The sequence below is a fragment of the Capricornis sumatraensis genome, chromosome 10, assembly GCF_032405125.1.
Source record: "Capricornis sumatraensis isolate serow.1 chromosome 10, serow.2, whole genome shotgun sequence".
Lineage (NCBI taxonomy): Eukaryota > Metazoa > Chordata > Mammalia > Artiodactyla > Bovidae > Capricornis > Capricornis sumatraensis.
In genome coordinates this window covers 16,750,678-16,775,924 of record NC_091078.1, presented here as the reverse complement: position 1 = coordinate 16,775,924, position 25,247 = coordinate 16,750,678, and the positions used below count along the sequence as shown (strand labels likewise).

Below are 25,247 nucleotides of genomic sequence, written 5' to 3'. Positions count from 1 at the left end.
GCTACCAGAAATATAATCTTTGCTGTACAACTATGACACTTCTAAAGATGCAGTAATATGTCAGATTTTAATTATGCCAAATACTTTTTTAAAACATCTGCATACATTTCCTTTAGATGAAATGAATCAGATTGAAAGTTCCGCAATGAAGACACCAGGATGACTGCCAAAACACAGTAGAGATTAACATTCATGTCTAGAAAAGATGCATTTTCATACCTCAAAGTGACATTACTGACAGTATAACTAAGGAAACCTCACACTTCAGCTCATTCTGTTCTGAGAAGTGAATATTTTTCAATAGCAGAGAAAGAACTATTTTAATGATGTGGGGAATGTAAAGTTAATTTAAGTCACAGAAGTCACTAATAGTAAAAAAAAAAAAAAAAACTATGCACAAGAATCATGTCACAGAAATGTTAGGTTTTACACAGAACTTTTGTTATATACTTGCTAAATGAAGATGCTACAGAAAAACAAGTCAATATCTCATAGTATGCAACTCTCTGAAACTCTGTGAAACATTCCTTCAATCATCTAAGAAGCTTCAAAGTTCACTGTCTCAAAACACACATACATACCTGCACTATACACACAGTTTTTTTTACTGCAATTATAAAATCTGAAACTCACATCTGGTGAGGCAGGGAAGAAATGAAGAGTAGCAACTTCCCTTCCTTGAACAACTGCACAAAAGAACGGAAGTCTATTTAAAACAAAAAAACACCATCCAGGAAACCACACAAATAATGGTAATCAATACAAATTTTCTAAAACCACTAGTATGTGCTAATGTATTGAGATGAATAAGCTTCTTCCAATACTTAAAATTTCCATAAAAGAATGTCTCCAACTTTTGATTCAAATCTTGGAAATTAGGTACCTATAGATATAATGGTAAATAAACAATTTTAATGTACTGAAGAACCATTATAGAAAACTATCAAATGAAAAAAAAATCACTTATCAGTAAGGAAAGCTAAGCACTGCTCTAAAAGAAATTAGTTCCAAGAAAGTACTGACTTGTACAAGCAAAGGCCAGGGTCTGTAGAAGTGAAGAGGAAGAGAAGTAGTCTAGAAGATGCACTGTGGAGAACCATTTTTAACTCTCTACCTCCTCTAAACATCTTTGGTTTATCCAAAATTAAGGCACATTTCAATTTCAAGCCCTAAGCCTCAAAAATTTTATGGTGACTTAGCTATATTTTTGGCAACACCAGCAGTCACAAAATCCTCATATATAACAAAAAATTTCACTTAAAATATTTCTGTTTAAACAATTCATATTATAGGATAATCCAATAATATGCTGTTAACCAATATTTGGTTATTCACTTGGAATTTTCTGTCAACTCTCAGAATATAAAATGTAATCTTTATCAACAAACCAAAGTATAAAGTGCGAGGTTAAGGTTTGCATATATACGATTTTAAGATAACAAACGGGAGTTGCTGAAGTCATTAGAGACTGCCTACATTTCTGTCTCCCAATATTTTCCCTAAAAGCAATGCAGAACAACAAGAAGGGGGAAATAGTCACATGAAAACCATGAAAAATATGCATAAGGGCAGAGGGTATATGGGAAATCTCTGTACCTTCTTCTGGATTTTGCTTTAAACACAAAAGAGCTCTTAAAAAAAAAAAAAAGTAAACTTTTTTAAAAATTCATGAAGAATTTCAAGGGACCCCAAACAGCCTAAACAGTCTTGGAAAACAAGATGAACAAAGTTGGTGAACCCTTACTTCCTGATTTCAAAACCTACTACAAAGCTATAGCTATCAAAACAGTATGATATGGCATAAAGACAGACATATATTCCAATGGCATAAAATAGCCCAATAATAAACCTTCACATATATGGTCAACTGATTTTCAGCAAGGGTGCCAAGACCATTCAACAAAGAGAGGACCTCTTTTCAACAAACAGTGTGGAAAAACTACATGTCCACATGCCAAAGAATGAAGATAAACTCTTAGCTTACACCATACGCAGAAATTAAAATTCACCATAGATTTAAGCATAAGAGCTAAAGCTGTAAAACCCTTAGAAGAAAACACAGGGAAAAAAATCTTTACAACACGGAGTTTGGCAATGGCTTCTTGGATTGAACATCAAGAGCACAGGTAACAAAAGAAAAAATATATTGATTTCATCAAAATAAAAACTTTTGTGCATGAAATTAGAATACCAAGAGAATGAAAACACAACCCACACAGAGGGAGAAAATATTTGCAAGTAAGGATTAATATCCAGAATATATAAAGAACTCCTATATCTGAACAACAAAAAAAGAGTAATCCAACTCAAAAATGGGAAAAGAACTTGAACAGACATTTTTCCAAAGAAGACACACAGATGGCCAATAAGTACATGAAAAGATGCTCAACATCATTAGTCATTAGGAAAATGTAAATCAACACCACAATGATATAGTATTTCACACCTATTAGGATGGCTATTGTCAAATTTAAAAATGTATTTCTCAAACCTTTAAGATTTTTAAACTAGAACTGAAATATGTAATGTACTGGCATGATAACAATACATTACAGGAATAATATCTTTATCATATATAGTCCTAATGCTTCTAACTGTTAATTTCCAAAACAGCTTAAAATAATTACTCTGAACCAAAAATTTAAAGCTGAAAAAAAAAGCTATTTTCAATGTCCTGAAACACAATATATTAGACTCGAATAACACAACTACACATGATTACGTTACAAAAAGGCTTGTGCAGGATAAGAAAAAACACATCAGAAGGAATATTTTTAAAACCAGTATGGACATAAAATATTTTTATCAACATGATCAACAACTTAATGTAATGAACACATAACAGAATACTGAACAGTTTCATATTACACATTCTTTTCAAATACACAAAAATATTATATAAATTAACCACATGAAAAACATCTGAGTTTTACATTTAAAAGTCAAGTGACAGTGGAAGTGCAAAGTTACACATGAAGGACTGACCAAATGTTGATAAATAACGAAGCTGGGTAATGGATGCATAGGGGTTCTGTATATTAAGACAATCAAAATATTGTATAGGTTTCAAAATTTTCATAACAAAAAGTGTTTAAAACTTGATTATAGAAGTTCTGGCTCCAATTAATATGAAGTGGGCACACTCATTCCTTCCTGTCTGTCTCACTGAACACAACTAAAAGCCCTGAAGGAGTATCTATCTGAGGACTCTGAAAAGTAAATGCTAACAGGCAGAATGGAAAAGGAAATAGATCCTAAGGTAATGCTGAAATGGCAATGAGTTTCCCAATTTTTTTCCTCTGGTCTCTCCATGTAAGAATTCCAACTTAGCCTGATATCAAACATGTGCACTTGATGCAGACAGAAAGGTCTCCAAGAGCCATTTATTTCTGGTTTGATGAGTAGGAAAAGTAACTTCTACGAGTAAGAAAGAGTGGGAGAAATTCCCTGGGTTTGCATATGTGTGTGTGTTTGCCTTTGTTTGTTTTCTCCCACCCAAGCAATAAAGCATTCCTACAGTAGTGCCGAGGAACCAGCAGTTGGTAAGTCATCTAAAATGAGAAAAAAGGAAACAAATTTTCTAACCAAAGAAACAGTGCCCCAAGAGCTCTGGGGCATCTCTTCTACTTTTCTGTCCTCTGGTCATTAGACCCAGGAGGCTGATACAGTTGAATTATATGACAGGGTAAAGTGAAAGTGAAAGTGAAGTCGCTCAGTCGTGTCTGACTCTTTGCAACCCCATGGACTATAGCCCACCAGGCTCCTCCGTCCATGGGGTTCTCCAGGCACTAATACTGGAGTGGGTTGCCATTTCCTTCTCCAGGGGATCTTCCCAACCCAGGGATCGAACCCAAGTCTTCCGCATTGCAAGCAGACGCTTTAACCTCTGAGCCACCAGGGAAAGGAAAATTCTAGGCTTGAATTAAAAGAAAAGCAGTCCTTGGGAGCAATTAAGCGTTGGGGATATCACAGAAAGGGGGAGCTCAATAAAGTGAACCCATAGGTTCCATATGATCTCCTGAGCTCACCTCCAAGGTACACATGTTGATTTTATCTTAAGCAGCACAGCAAAGGATCTATGAACTAAGGTATAAGGTAGACCTTATTCTATAAGGTAGAGTATAAATGGTTAGACTTCATCTATATAAAGTTCAAAATCAGACAAAACTAAGTGTTTAAGGATACACATAATCATGATTATCATCAAAATTCTGGAGGATAATTTATCTCCTGAAGAGATAAATTGTTTTAGCAACTACGGTTCAAGACTGGCCTCTGTGTGGGGCACACAAGGGACAAATATGGATAGCACTGCAAAGGCTAAAAAAACTGATGTGACATTGCAGCTCCAACCCATAAAAGGTGAGGTGGAATGTGCAGCCTGAACCTAAGAGGCCAACTGCTCGCTAAAGGAAAAAACCCAACATTCTTTACAGGATTTAAATAAGATTTGCAGAGTCAAAATATGATATTCTAGGAGAATTCTATGCCCACAGACCTGCTCTAAAAAACTACATAAAGTTCTTTAAATAGAAAAAGTATATAATATTGGAGAGAAACCTGAAAATTCAGCAGTGAAGGAAAAACAACAGAAATTGTCTTTCATTGTTCCTGAGAAGTAACTTTGACCTTTGTTCCTTTGTATGTAATATGTCATTTTCCCTCTGAGTTCTTGTTACTTGGTGTATATTAGCCTGGTAGCAACGGGTTTTCCGTTGTCCCAGGATAACTACAATTTTCAGCAGTTACCTTGTGCCAAGGGATCTTGTACATAGGGCTTTCTCAGTGACCCTGTCTCTTCTTCCTCAGATGTAGACTTCTCAAGATCTCAGCTTCTGACAGTTTCCTGCCCCTCTCCCAGCCGTTGAGATTTTTTTCTTTTTCTCTCCTCTAGACTCAATGGATTTTACCTATATTCTGAGGTAAGATATAAAATAAGTCCAACAACATGAAGCTTTGCATGCTAAAGCGCTTCAACTCTGTGTGACCCCATGGACTGTAGCCTGCCAGGTTCCTCTATCCATGGGATTCTCCAGGCAAGAATACTGGAGTTGGTTGCCACGCCCTTCTCCAGGGGATCTCCCTGGCCCAGGGACTGAACCTGTGTCTCCTCCATCTCCTGCGTTGGCAGGGAGGTTCTTTACCACTAGCGTCCCTTGGGAAGATGTGGAGCAATAGGAACTTTCACACTTGATGTTGGAACTGTACATTGGCTTAATCACTTTAGAAAACTTTGACATTAGCTTGATAAATAGAAAACATGAACACCTTTAACCCTGCAATTTTTTTTTTTTTTTTCTATGCTGAGTCTTTGTTGCGGTCTGTGGGCTCTCTTTAGTTGTAGCACTTTGAGCTTCTCTAGTTGCGGCACACAGGCATAGTTGCCCTGCTGCATGTGGGTTTTTAGTTCCCTGACCAGCACTTGAACCCATGTCCCCTGCACTGGAAAGCAGATTCTTAATCACTGGACCACCAGGGAAGTTCCTAACCCTGAAATTTTACTATAGAAAAGTTCAAACATATTCTGAGATTCGAAGAAGAATGTTCACAGCAATCGTGTTTATAATAATCAAAACTAGCAACAACCCAAATGTTCATCAACAGTTAAAGGGATAATAAACATGTCCTAATTCCTAATGCAGATAAAAGAATAAACAGGGATTCATGTCATGGTCATTTATGTGTACCTTAATTTTTTATACACTTTTACTTCAAAATAAATCATTTTTTAAAAGGAATTACTAAATTAACTTTGGAAAATTTACATCCCCCTCAAAATGCTTTACAAGTAACACATGATAAGCCTCATAAATATAATGTTCATTGGAGAAGCATATCATAAAAGAATATAAGTGGTTAGACTTCATCTATTGTTCACAACCAGACAAAACTAAGTGTTTAAGGATACATATAATCATGATTATCATCAAAATTCTGCAGGATAATTTATCTCCTGAAGAGATAAATTGTTTTTAGCAAATTATGTTCAGAGACTGAGACTGTCTTTGCCAATAACTTATTTAACCCAGGTTCACTGCAGGAATTACATGATAATATGTCACAAGCCAACAGCATACAGGATAGTCTCTTTATAAGTAAATAAAGAAATAACATACTCCAAATCAACAGTAGACTGCTTTGGATAGTTGATTCAAATGATTACACTATTTTTCCAGACAAAGAGGAGATGAAAAAATAAAAGTCCAAATTTAGCCGAGGGAAACCTTTTTAGGAGTTGGTTTTCAGAAGAGTCAGCTTAGCCAACCAACAGCTGCCAGTGCAAACTGAAATCCCTTGTTGCTAGAGCTGGATGTTAGGGGAAGGAAGGCACCAGTGTTGGCGGACAAGATGATCTCCTTCACAGGATGACTGCACAGTTTTCATCACTGCTGGCAAAGAGCAGCCTCGCTACAGCACGTCTTTGGAGAGCTATTTTAGATCAGTAAAGAGTAGCCTTGCCCAGATTGAACATTCTCAGTAAGTCCTCTCAAGTTCTTGGTATTTAAAATTTAAATGTTCATTACGACATAGTCACTCCTCCACATATTCACATCAACAAGCACTCAGCAGCACAAAAATTTTGATGCTATCATCTTGACACAGCCTCCCCAATGTAAACATATTCACCCTTAGATCAAAACAATTTCATTTAAGCTATAAACAAGTAAATGAAATCATAACAAGCCAACACACAACAGGCTGTGTGATCAAGGAAGGGCATATCGGGGACTTCTGGGGTGATGGAAATGTTCTTTTGGCCTGAGTGATGCTACCTACATGATTCACTTTTAAAAATTATTATTTAAAGTGTACATATCTGTTTCATGTACTTTTCTTTATATATGCTATATGCCATAGCTTTATATGAAATATACATTATAAAATTTTCTTAATGATACTCAACCATTCAAAAGCTAATATTAGACTGAGTTAATCTACTCATACAACAGAACAAACCTAAATGGCCTATATAAACCTACAACCATAACCTCATTCACAATTTGCTAATCATTGAATTCATTCATTGTTAAGTCTGTTTGCTTTGCCCATGAAGTGCAACATGGGAATGTATAGCAAAAATAGTAGTTGACTAAATCTAACTTTAGAAAATGCTGAGATTGATTCCACAAAGTGTACATTTTTTAAGGAAAACATAAGTTTTCGATCAACAACAATATATACCATAGAAAAAAGAATATTTTATGGGTTTCCCAGTGGCTCAAACAGTATAAGAGCCCACAATCCAGGAGACCCAGGCTTCATCCCTGGGTTGGGAAGGTCCTCTGGAGAAGGGAATGGAAACCCACTCCAGCATTCTTGCCTGGAGAATTCCATGGACAGAGGAGCTTGATGGGCTATAGCTCACAGGGTTGATGTGAACTGTAGAGTCAGATGGGGCTGAGCAACCAACACTTTCACTTCCACTATTAAATTAAAAGCTCTAAATCCTACTGTGATGTAGAAATGATATCTGAAGACAGAATGAAGGAATCAATATTTTAAAAGAATATCACCTTGCATTTTCAGAGAACTTTATATTTTAAAATGCTCCAATGAATACTCTCCCATTTGCATTATACTCAATTTCCAGAAATGGAAAATGGGGTACATGATTAAAATGTCATAATAATTCCATGTCAGAACTCAACTGTGAGTCCATGACGTTTCTCAGAATCTCATTCAACAGCAAAGGACTGGTCAGCAGTACAGGCCAATCTGTAAGAATAAGATATATTTCTGCCAAAGGAAGTCTCTTTCTACATAAATAACAATTTCAGTGGAATTTTTTTAGCATTGACAGCAACAGACATCTTTATTGATACTCTTTTATAAGAATCTGTCTATATTTATGTTCTCTCTAGAAACAAACCTGTTATGCTGACAGTAATATTAGATATTTCACAGGCTGCTTTTCTTTTCTTTTTTTTTAACCTTTACTTCAATTTCTATTTACCCAGGTACTCCTTTTTTTTAAGACTTTCACTTATTTACTTGAAGATGTTGTTTTAAACTTTGGGATTTCATTAAAACAAAACTATTGCTGTTGTTCAGTCAGGTCCCACTCTTTGCGACCTTATGGACTGCAGCACGCCAGGCTTCCCTGTCCTTTACTATCTCCTTGAGTTTGCTCAAACTCATGTCCATTGAGTCAATGATACTATCCAACCATCTTATCCTCTTTCACCCTCTTCTCCTCCTGTCCTCAATCTTTCCCAGCATGATGAGTCTTAACCAATGAGTTGGTTCTTTGAATTAGGTGGCCAAAGTATTGGAGCTTCAGCTTCAGCATCAGTCCCTCCAATGAAAATTCAGGGATGATTACCTTTAGGACTGACTGGTTTGATCTCCTTGCTGTTCAAGGGATTCTCAGGTGTCTTCTCCAGTATTACAGTTTGAAAGCATCAATTCTATGGTACTCAGCTTTCTTTGGAGAAGGCAATGGCACCCCACTCCAGTACTCTTGCCTGGAAAATCCCATGGACGGAGGAGCCTGGTGGGCTGCAGTCCATGGGGTCGTGAAGAGTCTGACATGACTGAGCGACTTTCCTTTCACTTCTCACTTTCACGTATTGGAGAAGGAAATGGCAGCCCACCCCAGTGTTCTTGCTTGGAGAATCCCAGGGACGGGGGAGCCTGGTGGGCTGCCGTCTATGACCCGCACAGAGTCGGACACGACTGAAGTGACTTAGCAGCAGCAGCAGCTTTCTTTGTGGTCCAACTCTCACATCTGTACATAACTACTGGAAAAACCATAGCCTTGACTATACCTTTGTCAGCAAAGTGATGATCCTGTTTTTTAATATCCTGCTGTCTAGGTTTGTCATAGCTTTTTTCCCAAGGAGCAAGCATCTTTTAATTTCTTGGCTACAGTCACTGTCTGCAGTGATTTTGGACTTTCACTTATTTACTTGAAAATGTTGTTTTAAACTTAAGAATTTAATTAAAGCAAAATTAGAACATCACAAAGTTCTACTAAACATGTATATAAATTTGTATTATATATTTTATTTTGTTCTGCTTTGTTTTAATAAACTGAGGCCCAGACAACTGTGTCTAACTCAGGGTTATCTAGTTAGTTAATTAATTTTAGATACCAGACCTTACTAACTCAACCTCTTACTGGCCATTAATTTTGAAGTCAGTAAGACCTGTATTTCTGACTTTGGCAACTTTGTGCTTCCATAAAACAGGGATAGTAACACTTACTGCAAAGAACTTTAAGGAGAATTACATGAGAAAATGCTTATAAAATGCTGAGCACAATACCTAACATGCAGTGAGTGATGAAAAAATGTTTGTTTGGAAGGTAACAGAATGCTGCTGACAGTGATAATTAAAATAAAAACTCTATTTTGCAACATAAATTTCACTAAAATGTTACATAAACACATAACACCTAAATATATTCCCTTTAAAGAAAACATTTATGCAAAGTATCACTACGAACAAAGCTAGTGGAGGTGATGGAATTCCAGTTGAGCTGTTTCAAATCCTGAAAGATGATGCTGTGAAAGTGCTGCACTCAATATGCCAGCAAATTTGGAAAACTCAGCAGTGGCCACAAGACTGGAAAAGGTCAGTTTTCATTCCAATTCCAAAGAAAGGCAATGCCAAAGAATGCTCAAACTACCGCACAACTGCACTCATCTCACATGCTAGTAAAGTAATGCTCAAAATTCTCCAAGCCAGGCTTCAGCAATACATGAACCGTGAACTTCCAAATGTTCAAGCTGGGTTTAGAAAAGGCAGAGGAACCAGAGATCAAATTGCCAACATCCGCTGGATCACGGAAAAAGCAAGAGAGTTCCAGAAAAACATCTATTTCTGCTTTATTGACTATGCCAAAGTCTTTGACTGTGTAGATCACAATAAACTGTGGAAAATTCTGAAAGAGATGGGAATACCAGACCACCTAACCTGCCTCTTGAAATCTGTATGCAGGTCAGGAGGCAAGTTAGAACTGGACATGGAACAACAGACTGGTTCCAAATAGGAAAAGGAGTACATCAAGGCTGTATATTGTCACCCTACTTATTTAACTTCTATGCAGAGTACATCATGAGAAACGCTGGACTGGAAGAAACACAAGCTGGAATCAAGATTGCCGGGAGAAATATCAATAACCTCAGATATGCAGATGACACCACCCTTATGGCAGAAAGTGAAGAGGAACTAAAAAGCCTCTTGATGAAAGTGAAAGAGGAGAGTGAAAAAGTTGGCTTAAAGCTCAACATTCAGAAAACAAAGATCATGGCATCCAGTGCCATCACTTCTTGGGAAATAGATGGGGAAACAGTGGAAATAGTGTCAGACTTTATTTTGGGGGGGCTCCAAAATCACTGCAGATGGTGACTGCAGCCATGAAATTAAAAGATGCTTACTCCTTGGAAGAAAAGTTATGACCAACCTAGATAGTATATTCAAAAGCAGAGATATTACTTTGCTGACTAAGGTCCATCTAGTCAAGGCTATGGTTTTTCCTGTGGTCATGTATGGATGTGAGAGTTGGACTGTGAAGAAGGCTGAGCGCCGAAGAATTGATGCTTTTGAACTATGGTGTTGGAGAAGACTCTTGAGAGTCCCTTGGACTGCAAGGAGATCCAACCAGTCCATTCTAAAGGAGATCAACCCTGGGATTTCTTTGGAAGGAATGATGCTAAAGCTGAGAGTTGACTCATTGGAAAAGACTCTGATGCTGGGAGGGATTGGGGACGGGAGGAGAAGGGGACAACCCAGGATGAGATGGCTGGATGGCATCACGGACTCGATGGCCATGAGTCTGAGTGAACTCCGGGAGTTGGTGATGGACACAGAGGCCTGGCGTGCTGCGATTCATGGGGTCGCAAAGAGTCGGACACGACTGAGCCACTGAACTGACCTGAAGACTCTAATCATAAATTTATCTATTATCTATTCTTGCTATCTAATCAAGGAAAAGGATACTTGTTTTCTTCTAGTCTAAAAACCATTTCAAATCCATGGAATCACTTCACCATTTCTAAGAAATCTTGTATTTTGACTCAAAACTATCTACTACAACAAGAAAAAAAATGAACTCAATTAAAAAATGGACAAAGGATTTCAACAGATATGTCTCCAAGAAGATATACAAATGGTCAACAAGCACATGAAAAGATGCTCAACATTATTAGTCATTAGGGAAATGGATATTACCAAAAAAACAAAAGCAAACAAACAAAAAGCAGAAAACGACAAGTGTTGGAGAAAATATGAAGAAATTGGACCCTTGTACACATTTGGTACAAATGTAAAATAGTGTGCCACTATGGAAAAGTCAAATGTAGAATTACCATGTAATCTAACAGCTGCAACCCTAAGCTTATATCTAAAAGAATACATAGCAGCACTATTCACAATAGCCAAAAGGTGACAAGAGCCCAAATGTCCATCAACAGAAAACCAAAGTATGTTGTGTACATATAATGGATTATTTGGCCTTAAACAGAAATGAAATTCTGATACATATTACAACACAGTAGTCAGATTCTATTTTTAGCTTTGGGTCCTTTGAATTCCCCTGTATCCCTTCTGGCAGCATGTCATAAATAAACAGCAGCTATAAATAAACTTCATCAATGTACTTTATGGAGCTGCCTGCTTTGTTTTTGGTCTCAAAGTTTCTTCTTAGTCCAGAAGATACTATTCAGTATCTCTGCCTTCTAACATGGGTCAGCAGTAGGCTTCTAGTAATTAAGTTTGGGGGATTCAATAGTTATATGTGGATTTTCAACTGTTTAGAGTTGGGTGGGTATTGGTGTCCCTAACCTCACACTGTTCAAGAGCCAATCATAATTACCAACCTACAAAGAGGGCACCAAAAAACGTACATACCCAGACTCATTCTCCACCCTCTGTCATTAGCCAAACCCTACTGGATACCAGAGCCAATGGAGCATAGTGTGTAGTCCATAAAGGTCAGCTTCCTGGAGCACAAAGTAGGATGGAGAAGGGTAAAGTAATAGTGGGGGCAAACAAAGACTATCTTGTACAACATAACCCACTACTTTACTGCACATGTCTATTTTACTATACAAAAGGAAGAATCAAAATAAATGTATTTTTCAGTATAAACAAGTTCCTGTTGCCATAAAAAGTAGGGCAATCGATGGGTTAAAAAGACAAAGGCTTTTGTTGTTATTTAAAAACAAAAGGAAACTCACACATTTTGACAAAAAGATTCAGTACACAGGCTGCCACAATCAAGAGCTTTCAGTACACAGTCTGCCACAATACCCTTGCAAACACTGAGATGAAATATGAAGAAAGAAAAAAAGATCAATATAACAAAATATTAAGCACTAAAAGAGACATCAGAAATTTTCAAATTTTCAGTATAAGAGGACAAGCCAGAGAGGATGATACTTCAAGCAAGTTCATCAAGATGACAAAGATACTTAGTAGCAAAGTTGGAAACAAACCAGTCCTGTAACTCCTTGTCTCATTCTCTTCCCACCACAGACTATAGAAATAAAGCTGGAAATGCTTCATATTCGGGAAACTGACTAGTAAACAAGTTAAATAATCACCACCCAGATGCACAGGTTAGAATGTTTCTTACAGTAGAACCCTATGTTTCCCACAGTAACAATATTCTGCCCTCTATCCTCTTAACCAAAAAATTACACTTCATGAATCCTAACACACATAGTACACACAGAACCTAGAAGCTGAACAGAGACCTTAATCTGAGCTTAAAGAAAATATGCAGTTAGGAAAGAAATTATCAGTGAATTAACAGCCATTTTCCTATAAAGCATGAAATTAAAACCTCTGGGTTAATCCAGAGGAGTCATCCAATGCTTTGACAGTTGAATTGCTCCTTCAAAATCTGGGGTATACATGAAGAATGCATATTCCATTGGTCTGGATGAACACAAAAATCACTTCTTAAGATGCACACTAATTGCATACTTAGGAAAATAACAAAATAAGAATGCAGTATCTGGAAGACAAAGCCCATAAAATCAATTATAAAGAAAAACTAATTTAAAAAAAGGAGAGAGAAAATAAAAGTATTAAGGATTAAAGTAAATTACTTATAAAAGTAAAAGCAAATTTAAAGTGGCTTCTTTTCCAGAAAATAAAAATGTAACATCAAACCTTTGCAGCTCATTTAAAAACTTTCAAACACTCAAGAATACTATTATGAACATCATACCTAAACTGAACAATTAACATTTCATCTATTTTCTTCATCTATCTATCTGTCTATCAAGTTAATTTTTAAACTCACCACTTCAAAGTTACAGATATTAAAACTCTATCCCTAAATATTTCAATAATATCTTCCTATATAGCTACAGTACCACTGTCATACTTGCTGCTGCTAAGTCGCTTCAGTCGTGTCCGACTCTGTGCAATCCAACCAGGCTCCCCCGTCCCTAGGATTCTCCAGGCAAGAACACTGAAGTGGGTTGCCATTTCCTTCTCCAATGCATCAAAGTGAGAAGTGAAAGGGAAGTCGCTCAGTCATGTCAGACTCTTCACGACCCCATGGACTGCAGCCTATCAGGCTCCTCCGTCCATGGGATTTTCCAGGCAAGAGTACTGGAGTGGGGTGCCATTGCCTTCTCCAACTGTCATACTTACTCAACAGCAATTTCCTAATATCTTCCAATACTATTAATAGTACATATTCAAACTTTCATAAAACATACAGCTGGTTTTTTCAAACAAGGATCCATACAAAAATGATGTATCTTTGGTACTTTCTGAAGTCTCTCTAAAATAGTTTCTTCACACATGACCTTTTTCTCCCCTCACAACCCTAATCTTATTAGCTATACATAACATAAAATTTGGAGAAGGCAATGGCACCCCACTCTAGCACTCTTGCCTGGGAAATCCCACAGATGGAGGAGCCTGGGAGGCTGCAGTCCATGGGGTCGCTAAGCCGGACACGACTGAGTGACTTCACTTTCACTTTTCACTTTCATGCATTGGAGAAGGAAATGGCAACCCACTCCAGTATTCTTGCCTGGAGAATCCCAGGGACGGGGGAGCCTGGTGGGCTGACATCTATGGGGTCACACAGAGTCGGACACGACTGAAGTGACTTAGTAACAACATAAAATTTATCCACATCCAGTAGAGTGTCCTTTATGTATTATCCTTGTGCACTACTAATGGGAATGTAAGATGCTGCAGCCACTACAAAAAATAGTACAGCAATTCTTCAAAAAATTAAACAGAATACTATATGATTCAGCAATCACACTCTGGTGTATATATCCAAAATAACTCAAAACAGGGACTTGAATAAGTCTTTGTACATCCATGCTCATAGCAGCATTTTTCACAACAGCCAAAAGGCAGAAACAACCCAAGTGCTCATGAACATGAATAGGTAAACAAAATGTGGTGTATAAGTACAATGGAATACTCAGTTCAGTTCAGTTCAGTCGCTCAGTTGTGTCCGACTCTTTGCAACCCCACGAATCACAGCACGCCAGGCCTCCCTGTCCATCACCAACTCCTGGAGTTCACTCAGACTCACGGCCATCGAGTCCGTGATGCCATCCAGCCATCTCATCCTGGGTCGTCCCCTTCTCCTCCTGCCCCCAATCTCTCCCAACATCAGAGTCTTTTCCAGTGAGTCAACTCTTCTCATGAGGTGGCCAAAGTACTGGAGTTTCAGCTTTAGCATCATTCCTTCCAAAGAAATCCCAGGGTTGATCTCCTTCAGAATGGACTGGTTGGATCTCCTTGCAGTCCAAGGGACTCTCAAGAGTCTCCTCCAACACCATAGTTCAAACGCATCAATTCTTCGGTGCTCAGCCTTCTTCACAGTCCAACTCTCACATCCATACATGACCACAGGAAAAACCATAGCCTTGACTAGACAGACCTTTGTTGGCAAAGTAATGTCTCTGTTTTTCAATATGCTATCTAGGTTGGCCATAACTTTTCTTCCAAGGAGTAAGTGTCTTTCAATTTCACGGCTGCAATCACCATCTGCAGTGATTCTGGAGCCGAAAAAAATAAAGTCTGACACTGTTTCCACTGTTTCCCCATCTATTTCCCAAGAAGTGATGGCACTGGATGCCATGATCTTCGTTTTCTGAATGTTGAGCTTTAAGCCAACTTTTTCACTCTCCTCTTTCACTTTCATCAAGAGGCTTTTTGGCTTCTCTTCACTTTCTGCCATAAGGGTGGTGTCATCTGCATATCTGAGGTTATTGATATTTCTCCTGGCAATCTTGATTCCAGTTTGTGCTTCTTCCAGCCCAACGTTTCTCATGATGTACTCTGCCTAGAAGTTAAATAAGCAGGGTGACAATATACAGCCTTGATGTACTCCTTTTCTTATTTGGAACCAGTCTGTTGTTTCATGTCCGGTTCTAACTGTTGCTTCCTGACCTGCATAACCTTTAAGTCTTATATTAAGTGAAACACATCAATCACAAAAAGGCAAATACTGTATGATTCCACATACATGATGAACCTACAGCAGAAACAGAAAATAATAAGCTGAGGCCAGAGACTAGTGGGGAGAAGGAAGTAGAGTTATTTTTTAATGAGTATAAAAGTTTTCTGTTTGATAAGAAGAAAAAAGTTCCAGAAAAGAATGGTGGTGTTAATTGCACAATAGTGCAGATACACCTTATGCCTCTCAATTGTATACTTTTAAATGTCTTTAAATGGTAAATTTTTAAAAACAGTGGTAAAATAGACATAAAATTTACCATTTTAAGGTTATATTAAATATATTCACCACTTTAGGCAATCATAGCACAATTCTAATTTTTTTAACAGGACACCTGAATTGTATTTCTCAAACTCTGGATTTATATAATGGCTGCCTTGTAGCATGGTTTAAATGTTTCTCTAGTCCTTTTATTTCCTGTAAACTAGAAGTTACACCTAAAAGTTCGATCAGAGTAAAATTAAGTACTTTTAGCAAGAACTCTTCATAGATAATTTTGTATATTCATAAGCCTTGGCTTAAGTTTTCTTCTTCCAGGTCTAACCTGCCATTAATAACATTAAGTCTGTCTTTCATCTCAGCCACCGTAGTTTTCACCTATAGCTTTGCTTCTGTTGTTGTTCAGTTGCTAAGTCGTGTCTGACTGTGACCCCATGGCCTGAAGCATGCCAGGTTCCTCTACCCTCCATTATCTCTTGGAGTTTGCTCAAATTCACATCCATTAAGTTGGTGATGTTATCTGTATCTTCCATGTTCCTAATTAACACATTCAATCTTTCTGCTATTTTTTTAAGCATATGGAATACAGTTATAAAAAACTGTTTTACCCCCCCCTTTCCACTAATTCTATCACCCATGTCACTTCTGTTTCAGTTTTTTTCTTTTTCATTATGAGTCAAATTTTCCTGCTCCTTTGCATGCCTAGTAATTTCTGATTGGATGCCAGACACTGTGAATTTTACATTTTTGGGTGCTAGATATTTCTGTATTCCTGAACCTATTCTTGAGCTTGGTTCTGGGACACGAATAAATTACTTGGAAAGAGTTTGACTGTTTCAAGTCTTGCTTTTAAATTTTTTAGGCTAGGCCAGAGCAGTATTTAGTTTAAAGCTAGCTTAAAGCTACTGAGGCAAAACTGTTCAGAGTACACAAGTCCCCATTTACTTGCAGTTTGGCTCTTTGCGGTTTCAGTTACCCATGGTCAACACTGATCCAAGAATATTAAATGCAAAATTCCAGAAATAAACAATTCAAAAGTTTTAAATTGTGTGCTCTTCTGAGTAGCCTGATTAAAAATCTCACTGTCGTGTTCCATGCCCCATTCACTGTCCTGCCAGCTCCCCATGTGAATTATCCTTTTGATTGCCTTATTTGATCCTCAATAACTCTGAGGTTTCTCTGATCCCAAAGCCATTGTTCTTAACCATTATGCTTCCTTACCATTTCAGGAATTATTAGGATAGGAAGTCAAATGATATCAACCTTAAGTTGAAAATCAAATTATGAAACTACTTAATTCAAATGCTATCATAAATTAAAGGCCTGAGAAAGTTAGTAATGCTGCTTTATTTGAAACAGATTACAACAGAATCTACTTAATCATTTTTAAAAACACAATTTTCAAATCTAAATGAAAGTTTTATTTGAACAAGAACATGATTGAAATGAAAATGAACTATCATCTCAAACTAGAAAATGTAGATTTAAGTGTATTTATAGTATTCACAACAGTTCTGTCAAGTAGAATATGTCAGGATGAAAGAAATGTTTCATATCTGCACTGTTCAATACAGTAGCCACTAGTTATTTTGGCTACTAAGCATATGAAACATCTCTAGTAAAACTAATAAACTGATTTTTAATTTTAATTATCATAAAATTTAATTATAAGTCATCTGTTTGTCTCCACCACTAGACTGTGAGCTCCTTAATGATGGAATATGTTTTATTTCTCTCTTTCTAGTGCTTAGGCACATATTAGGAAGAGAAAATAACTGATGTGTGGCAGAACGTGTGGACAGAATTTTCTAGGAATGTCCAAGTAAATTCTCTAAATGCATCAGTCTGATAAAGGTTACAGAGTGCAGACTTAATCTATTAAATTATATCCTACTTCTACTCTGATTTTTAAAGCAGATAAAATATCATAACTACTCATTTATTCACCAAACATGTTCTGAGCTTGTATATAAGACAGGTACTCTGTTGAGTGTTCAGGAGACGATGGCAAATAAGCCTTGTTTATGGCATCAAGAATCACTCATTCTCTAGGAAAATACATACAACTGCTCCACAAAATAAGGAGAGTATTTTTTTAAAAATAAATATTATGGGAACCACCAAGGCAAATAACCACCTGAGAGTGGAGGGAAATACACAAATTGAAGAACAACTCATTAATCTAATCTGAAGAGGAATAATAACTCACCAGTTGGAAGATGGTAGGATGGTGAAGCGGCATTCTAAGTACAACAAACAGCCCAAGTAAAAACATAATGACACAAAAAGGCACAGATCATATGGGAACAAAAAGTAGTTCACTATGACTAGAACATAGGAGAAGGAACAGGAAGAGAAGGTAGAGAGATAAAGTTATATTACAGCTAGATTCTAATGCCCTTTATGTGCCATGTTACAGAATGCTCACTTAATCCTACTAGGATAGTGGACAAATTTCACATGTTTAGTTTTTAAAAAGGTAAACTTTAGCTTGCTGGTTTAAATCCAATAACTCCAATGAACAAACTTTAAAACGAAAAATCTGACCTGTAAGTAGAGCTTATAAATAGACATCAATAACTGTCTGACTCTGAACAAGCAAGATTATTAAGATAGGCATTTTAAGTTTTAAATGACCAATTTAAAACTTAAAATCATTTTGAAGGAAAATGCAAACCTTACTTGTATGCCTCACATGAATGATAAGGATTTCTCTCTTAAAGATTTCCATGAAGTTTCCTTTTTCTCATACTCAGTATCCTTATCTTAAATTTATTATTGTTGGCGACGAATCTTTACAATTTGCAAAAAACAAAACTGATTACTCTGTTAGTCTAGGGGGAAAAGTTAATCCAGTTCTAGCTGATTATTTTCTCATTAATAGGGCCAACACCTCTCTGCCCAATACAGCAGTATTTAAACTCCCAACCCCAGATCACTAATGATATTTGATGTTAATCACTTATCACAGTTGTTCAGTTCCACAGTTGCCTCTTCCGGTTTTTCAAGTAACATTCTAAACTGCTATCTCTTCCACCTGCAGGTGTCCAGTATATCATGTTCTCAAAGTATTACTTTTTTGCAGGAGTATTATCCCGAACTTATCCTTTAAAATAAAAACAAATCCATTTTTATCATTTGAACCTATTATTTAAAGTAACCATAAATTCTGCTCTGAACTTCCAAAGGTGCTCAACGCCTAGCTCCCCTTCTATAGTGAAGGAACAAGCTATCTTCCTCTTAATGACCTTTACTGAGCTCAGAGTTTGTGTAAAATTTACTCAATACATTCCCCCATCCTGACACTTACACTTGAAGTAAGCAATTTTTATTTTTGTGTGTTTTTTTAAGTATAGTTGATTTACAATGTTGGGTTAGGTTCAAGTGTACAGCAAAGTGATTCAGCTATACATAAATATATTTTTTAAGATTCTTTCCCACTATAGGTTATTACAAGATACTGAATACAGGTCCTTGATATTTATCTATTTTATATTTTAGTATGTATCTGTTAATCCCAAACTCCTAATTTATCTTCCCCCACCACCTCACTATCCCCTTTGGTAACTCTAAGTTTGTTATCTATGTCTGTGAGTCTATTTCTGTTTGTAAATAAGTTCATCTGTATCATTTTTTTTTAGATTTCACATACAAATGGTATCATATGATACTTGTCTTTCCCTGTCCTACTTCACTTAATACAATAAACTCTAGGCCCATCCATGTTGCTGCCAATGGCATTATTTCATTCTTTTTTATGGCTTAGAAATATTCCACAATACACACACATCCCACATCTTCCTATCCATTCATCTATCATCATCTATCAGTGAACATTTAGGTTGCTTCCATGTCTTGGCTATTATAAACAGTGCTGCTATGAACACCGGGGTGCATGCATCTTTTTGAATTGAGAGTTTTCTCCAGATGTGCATTCAGGAGTGGGACTGCTGAATCATATGGTAGTTCTACTTTGTTATTTAAGGAAACTCCATGTTGTTCTCTTCAGTGGCTGTTATCAATTTACATCCCCAACGATAGTGTAGGAGGGTTCCCTTTTCTCCATACCCTCTCCAGCATTTATTATTTGTAGATTTTTTATTTTTTGGCCATGCCCTACAGTTTGCAGGATCTTAGTTCCCCAACCAGGGACTGAACTTGGGCCCATAACAGTAAAAGGGCTGAGTCCTAATCACTGGACCACCAGGTAATTCCCTAAACTTTTTAATGATGGCCATTCTGACCGGTGTGAGGTGATACCTCATTGTAGCTTTGATTTGTATTTCTCTAATAGTTTGTGACATTGAGCATTTTTTCATGTGCCTGTTGGCTATCTGTGCATCTTCTTCAGAGAAATGTCTATTTAAGTATGCTCATTTTTCAACTGGGTTGTTTTTGGATTTTTTTGATATGAAGCTGTGTAAGCCTAAGCAATCTTTACAAATTGGGCAGTCTGCTAATAATTGTGTAGCTTAAACGAAGTTTTCTAGTTTATTGCTATATATGCAACATGGAATTTAAAACCCGCTAAAATCTAGACAAACTGAATGAAGAACTTCATTAATTCCTCCAACATCTATATAAACTCTCTGGGCTAAACAGTCTCAAGTTGGGAAAATAAATTCTTTTTAGACATTATTTTTTGTTATTGTCACTGTTAACAATCACATTTAGGGACTTCCCTGGTGGTTCAGCAGCCTAGACTCTGTGATCCCGATGCAGGGGGCCTGGGTTTGATCCCTGATCAGGGAACTGGTTCCCACATGATGCAACTAACATTCCATGTGCCACAACTAAAAAAGGTCCCGTGTGCCACAGCTGAGACCTGGCGCAGCCAAATAAATAAATAATTTAAAAACAACACAACAATCACATTTATGAGAATCTGCTAAATCCCAGGCACTTGGCATATATTAATTAATCCTCAAAAAATCCCTATGATATATTACTATTTTCATTTGCAAATAAACTCAAATTCTGAGAGATTAAGTAACTTGCTCAACATCAAGAAGGGAGGGAGTTGAGTTTTAGAATAGACACCTGCCTGCCTCAACTAAAGCCTGTGCTACCAGTGTTAGCAAGTAAAGCTCAAATGACCACTGAATTGAGCTACTAACATCTTCTAAATGAAAACAAGAAAGTGGAGTAAACAAGACGTTGCATCAATTATATTTTCTCTTAAAATATAATGAATCATCAGAATAATCCATAAAGATACAAAACAAGACACTAATGTTAACTATAGTTTTAAAGCTGACACTCAGTAACAGCAATTAGTGACAATTATTATTTATTTTTTAAACAATGCTCAAAATTAAATAGTTTCTATACAGAGTTTTGAACATGAATTAAAGAATCAAGTATGTAAGCATATTTACTACATATACTTAAATATTTAAAACATTTATTTACTATTTATAAACTGCAGTTTATATAATCAAGTTCACACACAACAAAAAATACTTACCAATATTCAATTTTAACAAACTGGCCAAATATACAATATATTTACAGTTGGAAAATCTGAGTACTCCAGAGCACGGGTACTTCTACATGTAGTAACAATACAAATAGGTGCACTCAAAGAGTTCAAATTTCAAGTTCTATAAATTAATAGTAGACATTTTAAAAAGGAAAAATCAACATGCAAACTGTAAAAAATAATTTATATCGGGAAAGGAAAGCAGTTAATTTTTTAAAATACATGTAAAATTATTTTTGGAGAAGGCAATGGCACCCTACTCCAGTACTCTTGCCTAGAAAATCCCATGGACGGAGGAGCCTGGTGGGCTGCTGTCTATGGGGTCGCACAGAGTTGGACACAACTGAGCGACTTCACTTTCACTTTTCACTTTCATGCACTGGAGAAGGAAATGGCAATCCACTCCAGTGTTCTTGCCTGGAGAATCCCAGGGATGGGAGAGCCTGGTGGGCTGCCGTCTATGGGGTTGCACAGAGTCAGACACGACTGAAGCAACTTAGCAGCAGCAAAATTATTTTAGTGAACATCTGCTATTACTACCTGCCCAGCAATCTTTCTCCCTTTTCCAGGAAATGACGCTTCAATTTTCCTTTGGGAACTATATGTCACCTACCCTTAATTCATGTGCTTTTGAACTGTATCTCCCTCCATCCTGCTCCACAGTGGGAAGATCCAATTCTGACCACCCACGGCATTCCATCTGTCTGGTCACAGAGATTGTCTCTAGGATGGGCAATGACCCAAGTAAGGCCACAGAGTAGTTTGCTATTGTAACAGGATTCTATTATAATAGAATCAGAAAAAGGGAAGTTTTCTCTCTTCTGGAGTTTCTGAGGTTGTAGGATGTAAGCCCAGTGCTATCAATGCCATCTTTCCCAGGGAGTCTGACCCCAAACTCAACTCTTCCACACTGATGCCCAACCCAAAGCAAGAGGAAGTAGTGGTTACCTGTCGGCATGGGAAAAGATAAATTAGGATTTCAAGTTTCAGTGTTATATTTCTTATTATGTTTCTATTTTTCAAAAATAAACATATATTACTTTTATAATAGGAGATATAAAATATTTAAAAATACTACCCCTGTACTTTCTTCTCAATTATTCTGAGATAGCAATATTGTCTTAAAAAGCATTAGTAATCTTCTCAGAATTTACTTGAGTAAAAATCTACTTAAAAAGAATCAACTTTTTCCCTTAGCATAAAATCAAGCAATTTTCCTTTCTGGTGGGGGGGGGAAAAAGTTGTGAGTAAACTTTTTTAAAAGTTAGTTCTCTTTTAAAGGAAATATTTTAGAAAATTAAAAAGTGGAAGGCCAGTGGTTAAGACTCCATGCTTTCAATGTATGGGGTGCGGGTTCCATCCCTGGCTGGGGACCTAAGATCCCATGTGCCACACAATGTGGCCAAACAAAAAACTCTACTCCATGTGGAAAAAAACTGGTAAACATTTAAATTTAGCAAGTGTTGCAGTCATTGTAAAAATTGGTCAAGAGGGAAAAAGTGGCCAAATTAGGTGTAATAACTTTGTCAATTACTCAGTCCTATATTTCTGAATAATATAAAATCTGAAGGGTCAATTAAGTCTTTCAGTTATTATTTTACATAATACTCCATTACAGGATAAATTACATACCATTGTTAAACACAGGAAAGTCAGTCTCAAGAGTCACCTCTTGGAAATGCAAAGTCTATGCAACATAGTAAATGTTCTCTATTATAAACGAAGATAGCAAAACACTCTTTTGTTCTCTTGCTCATATTAGTTTTTGTCATTTTCCTTTTCTCCCCAGGTACACAACCAATCCCTGAATCTTTACTTTTTGTTAGCATTACTTTGTGTCATAACCTTCAGTAAGGTCACTGAGGGCTTCCTATGTGGTTCAGCGGTAAAGAATCCCCCAGCAATCCAGGAGACACAGGTTAAATACCTGGGTCTGGAAGATCCCCTGGAGAAGGAAATGGCAACTCCCTCCAGCAATCTTGCCTGGAAAATCCTATGGACATAAGAGCCTGGTGAGCTACAGTCCATTGGGTCTCAAAGAGTCCCACACTGAGCTACTAAAAGGACACAGAGAGCAGCTGGAAGCCACAGCCACGTTTTCACAAACAAGGGAGTGAGTTCTAAAAAGGTTTTAGGATGAGACAATCTTTAAGAAGCTCAATACCTTAGGCAACGCCAAGAGGATAATGGGACCGTCAACCTGGACAACACCTAAGTCTCAAGATGCTGACATTTTATTAATTTGTCATATCGTTTAATGAAACCTAAACTCTCCAACAAACTGTTTCATTCCTTTCTCCTGATAGATAGATCACATTCACCTGTGACTCAAAGGAATATTTTACCATAAACAAAGGTATACCTGAGAAACTGCCTCCAAATTCACAGACATATCTACTTATAAAACAGAAAGTAAATATGTCTTTCCAAGTACCACAAAGAGAATAAAGTATTTTACTCTAGTCCTAACTATAAACTGGTTATTCTACATATACTTGCAAATATCTACAATACTTTTTAGGCATCTGAAAGAGAAGATAAAGAAACCATAATACTACACAGGGAGGAACTCATAAAATACCGTTTAAGCTCTTCGTCCAACATTTTTACACTGAGTCAATAATGCCCGGCTCATTCTCAAAACATCGTATTGTGGGCCAGGATAGGATAGTGAGAAGGAAACTTGAGAATGGGTAAGACACTGGGAAAGATAAAAACTGAACGGTTCAGGAAACCTGCACTTTGTTTTGTCCCTTCAGGTCCCCCATTTATTTTTCCACTTTTGTCATTTCAGTGATTAAAACTTCCCCTCATGAGAGACCTAACTATAAACTCCCCACCCACTTCCAACCACATCCCCAGATGCTAAGGATGGTCCCTGGTCGCCTGTGAGAAGAGGGACGTCGGCGCTCAACTGAACCCTGCCGCTGGGAACTCGGAAGTAGAAGTTCTCCCGGGACAGGCAGAAGGGACTGGGTGAAGTGAAGGAAAGCTGAGGAAGCGAAGCAGGCAGGACTAAGGACTGGTCTCAAGCCCCAGTCTGGACACATCAGGGAGAGACAGCTGTCCCGCTAGACCAGAGAAGTCGCCTGACCCCAGAGCAGACAAACGGCTGGCCCCAGAGGTCTGGTCTCTAAAGCTGTTTCGCATCCCCCTTCCTTTCGTCTTCCCTAAAAGGCTGTCTCCTCAAACCTTCACTGTCCCAGGACTCACCCGTCCACGCCTGAGGGGCAGTTGCTTCTCCGTCAAAGCCGCCCACCTCTGAAAACCATAGAGACGAAGAAACAGCCAAGACAAGCCTCCACTTCCACCACCCACCCTCACGTGACTCTCCTAGTCGCTGGGCCTTTCGGGATCGTGGTGAAATACGTGTGGGAGGAGCACGGAGGAAAAGGGGTGGGGAGAGGCCCGGAAGCAACCCGCCCCGCCCGGGCCCCGCCCCGCCCGGACCCCGCCCCGGCCTCGGCTCCGCCCGCTTCAGTATTTAGGAGCGAAGGTAAGCTGTCACCGAGACTCTCCCTGGTTTTTTCTCTGCGCATTCTACCTCTATCGCCCTCACTCACCGACACACAAGGCGTATAAGAATCTGTTAAAAAAGAGATGTATTGTGCTGTTGCCACCTCGTTGATACCTTTTTCGTGTTGGCTAAGCAAAAAGGAGTCAGTGAAAAGAGAATTGGACCACAGTGAGTTGGAAATTATTTTCGAGCTGCATTTAGATTTAGGCATCTGATAAAATTTGCCTATTTCCTGATTTTGAAGTGTTTTTCCAACTTAAGAAACCTCCTCACCGCTTCTTTAAGTGTGTTTTTTTTTAAGTGTTCTCTTTGCAAACTAATGTTATTGAAGAGTTTCGTCACTAATCTACTAGTAGCATGTTTTTCTCTGATGTTCCTATCAGAACTGAGGATGGAGAGGGGTCCCCTTTTCTGCTGTGGAAACAGAATGACAGTATTTTGATGATGATGTGAGAGAAGTTTTAAAGAAAAGTTTCTTCAAAATTTTCCTTAAAGCTATAGAAAAAGCTACCACAAATAGAACTATTAATATCATTGGATTCGGTGAAGTAAGTAGAACGACTATTTTCTGCATTTCTTCT

The 25,247-nt window shown here is 37.6% G+C and overlaps 1 protein-coding gene across 1 annotated transcript in view; it reads right to left on the bottom strand.

Moving 5' to 3' along the window:
- The window catches only part of MICU1 (mitochondrial calcium uptake 1), a 226,668-nt gene extending 202,216 nt beyond the window's left edge, over nucleotides 1–24,452 (bottom strand). Inside the window, exon 1 of the mRNA XM_068982144.1 lies at nucleotides 24,363–24,452. The gene's annotated coding sequence lies outside the window, so the exon portion shown is untranslated. The remainder of the gene's footprint in view (nucleotides 1–24,362) is intronic.
- Nucleotides 24,453–25,247: the final 795 nt, after the last annotated feature.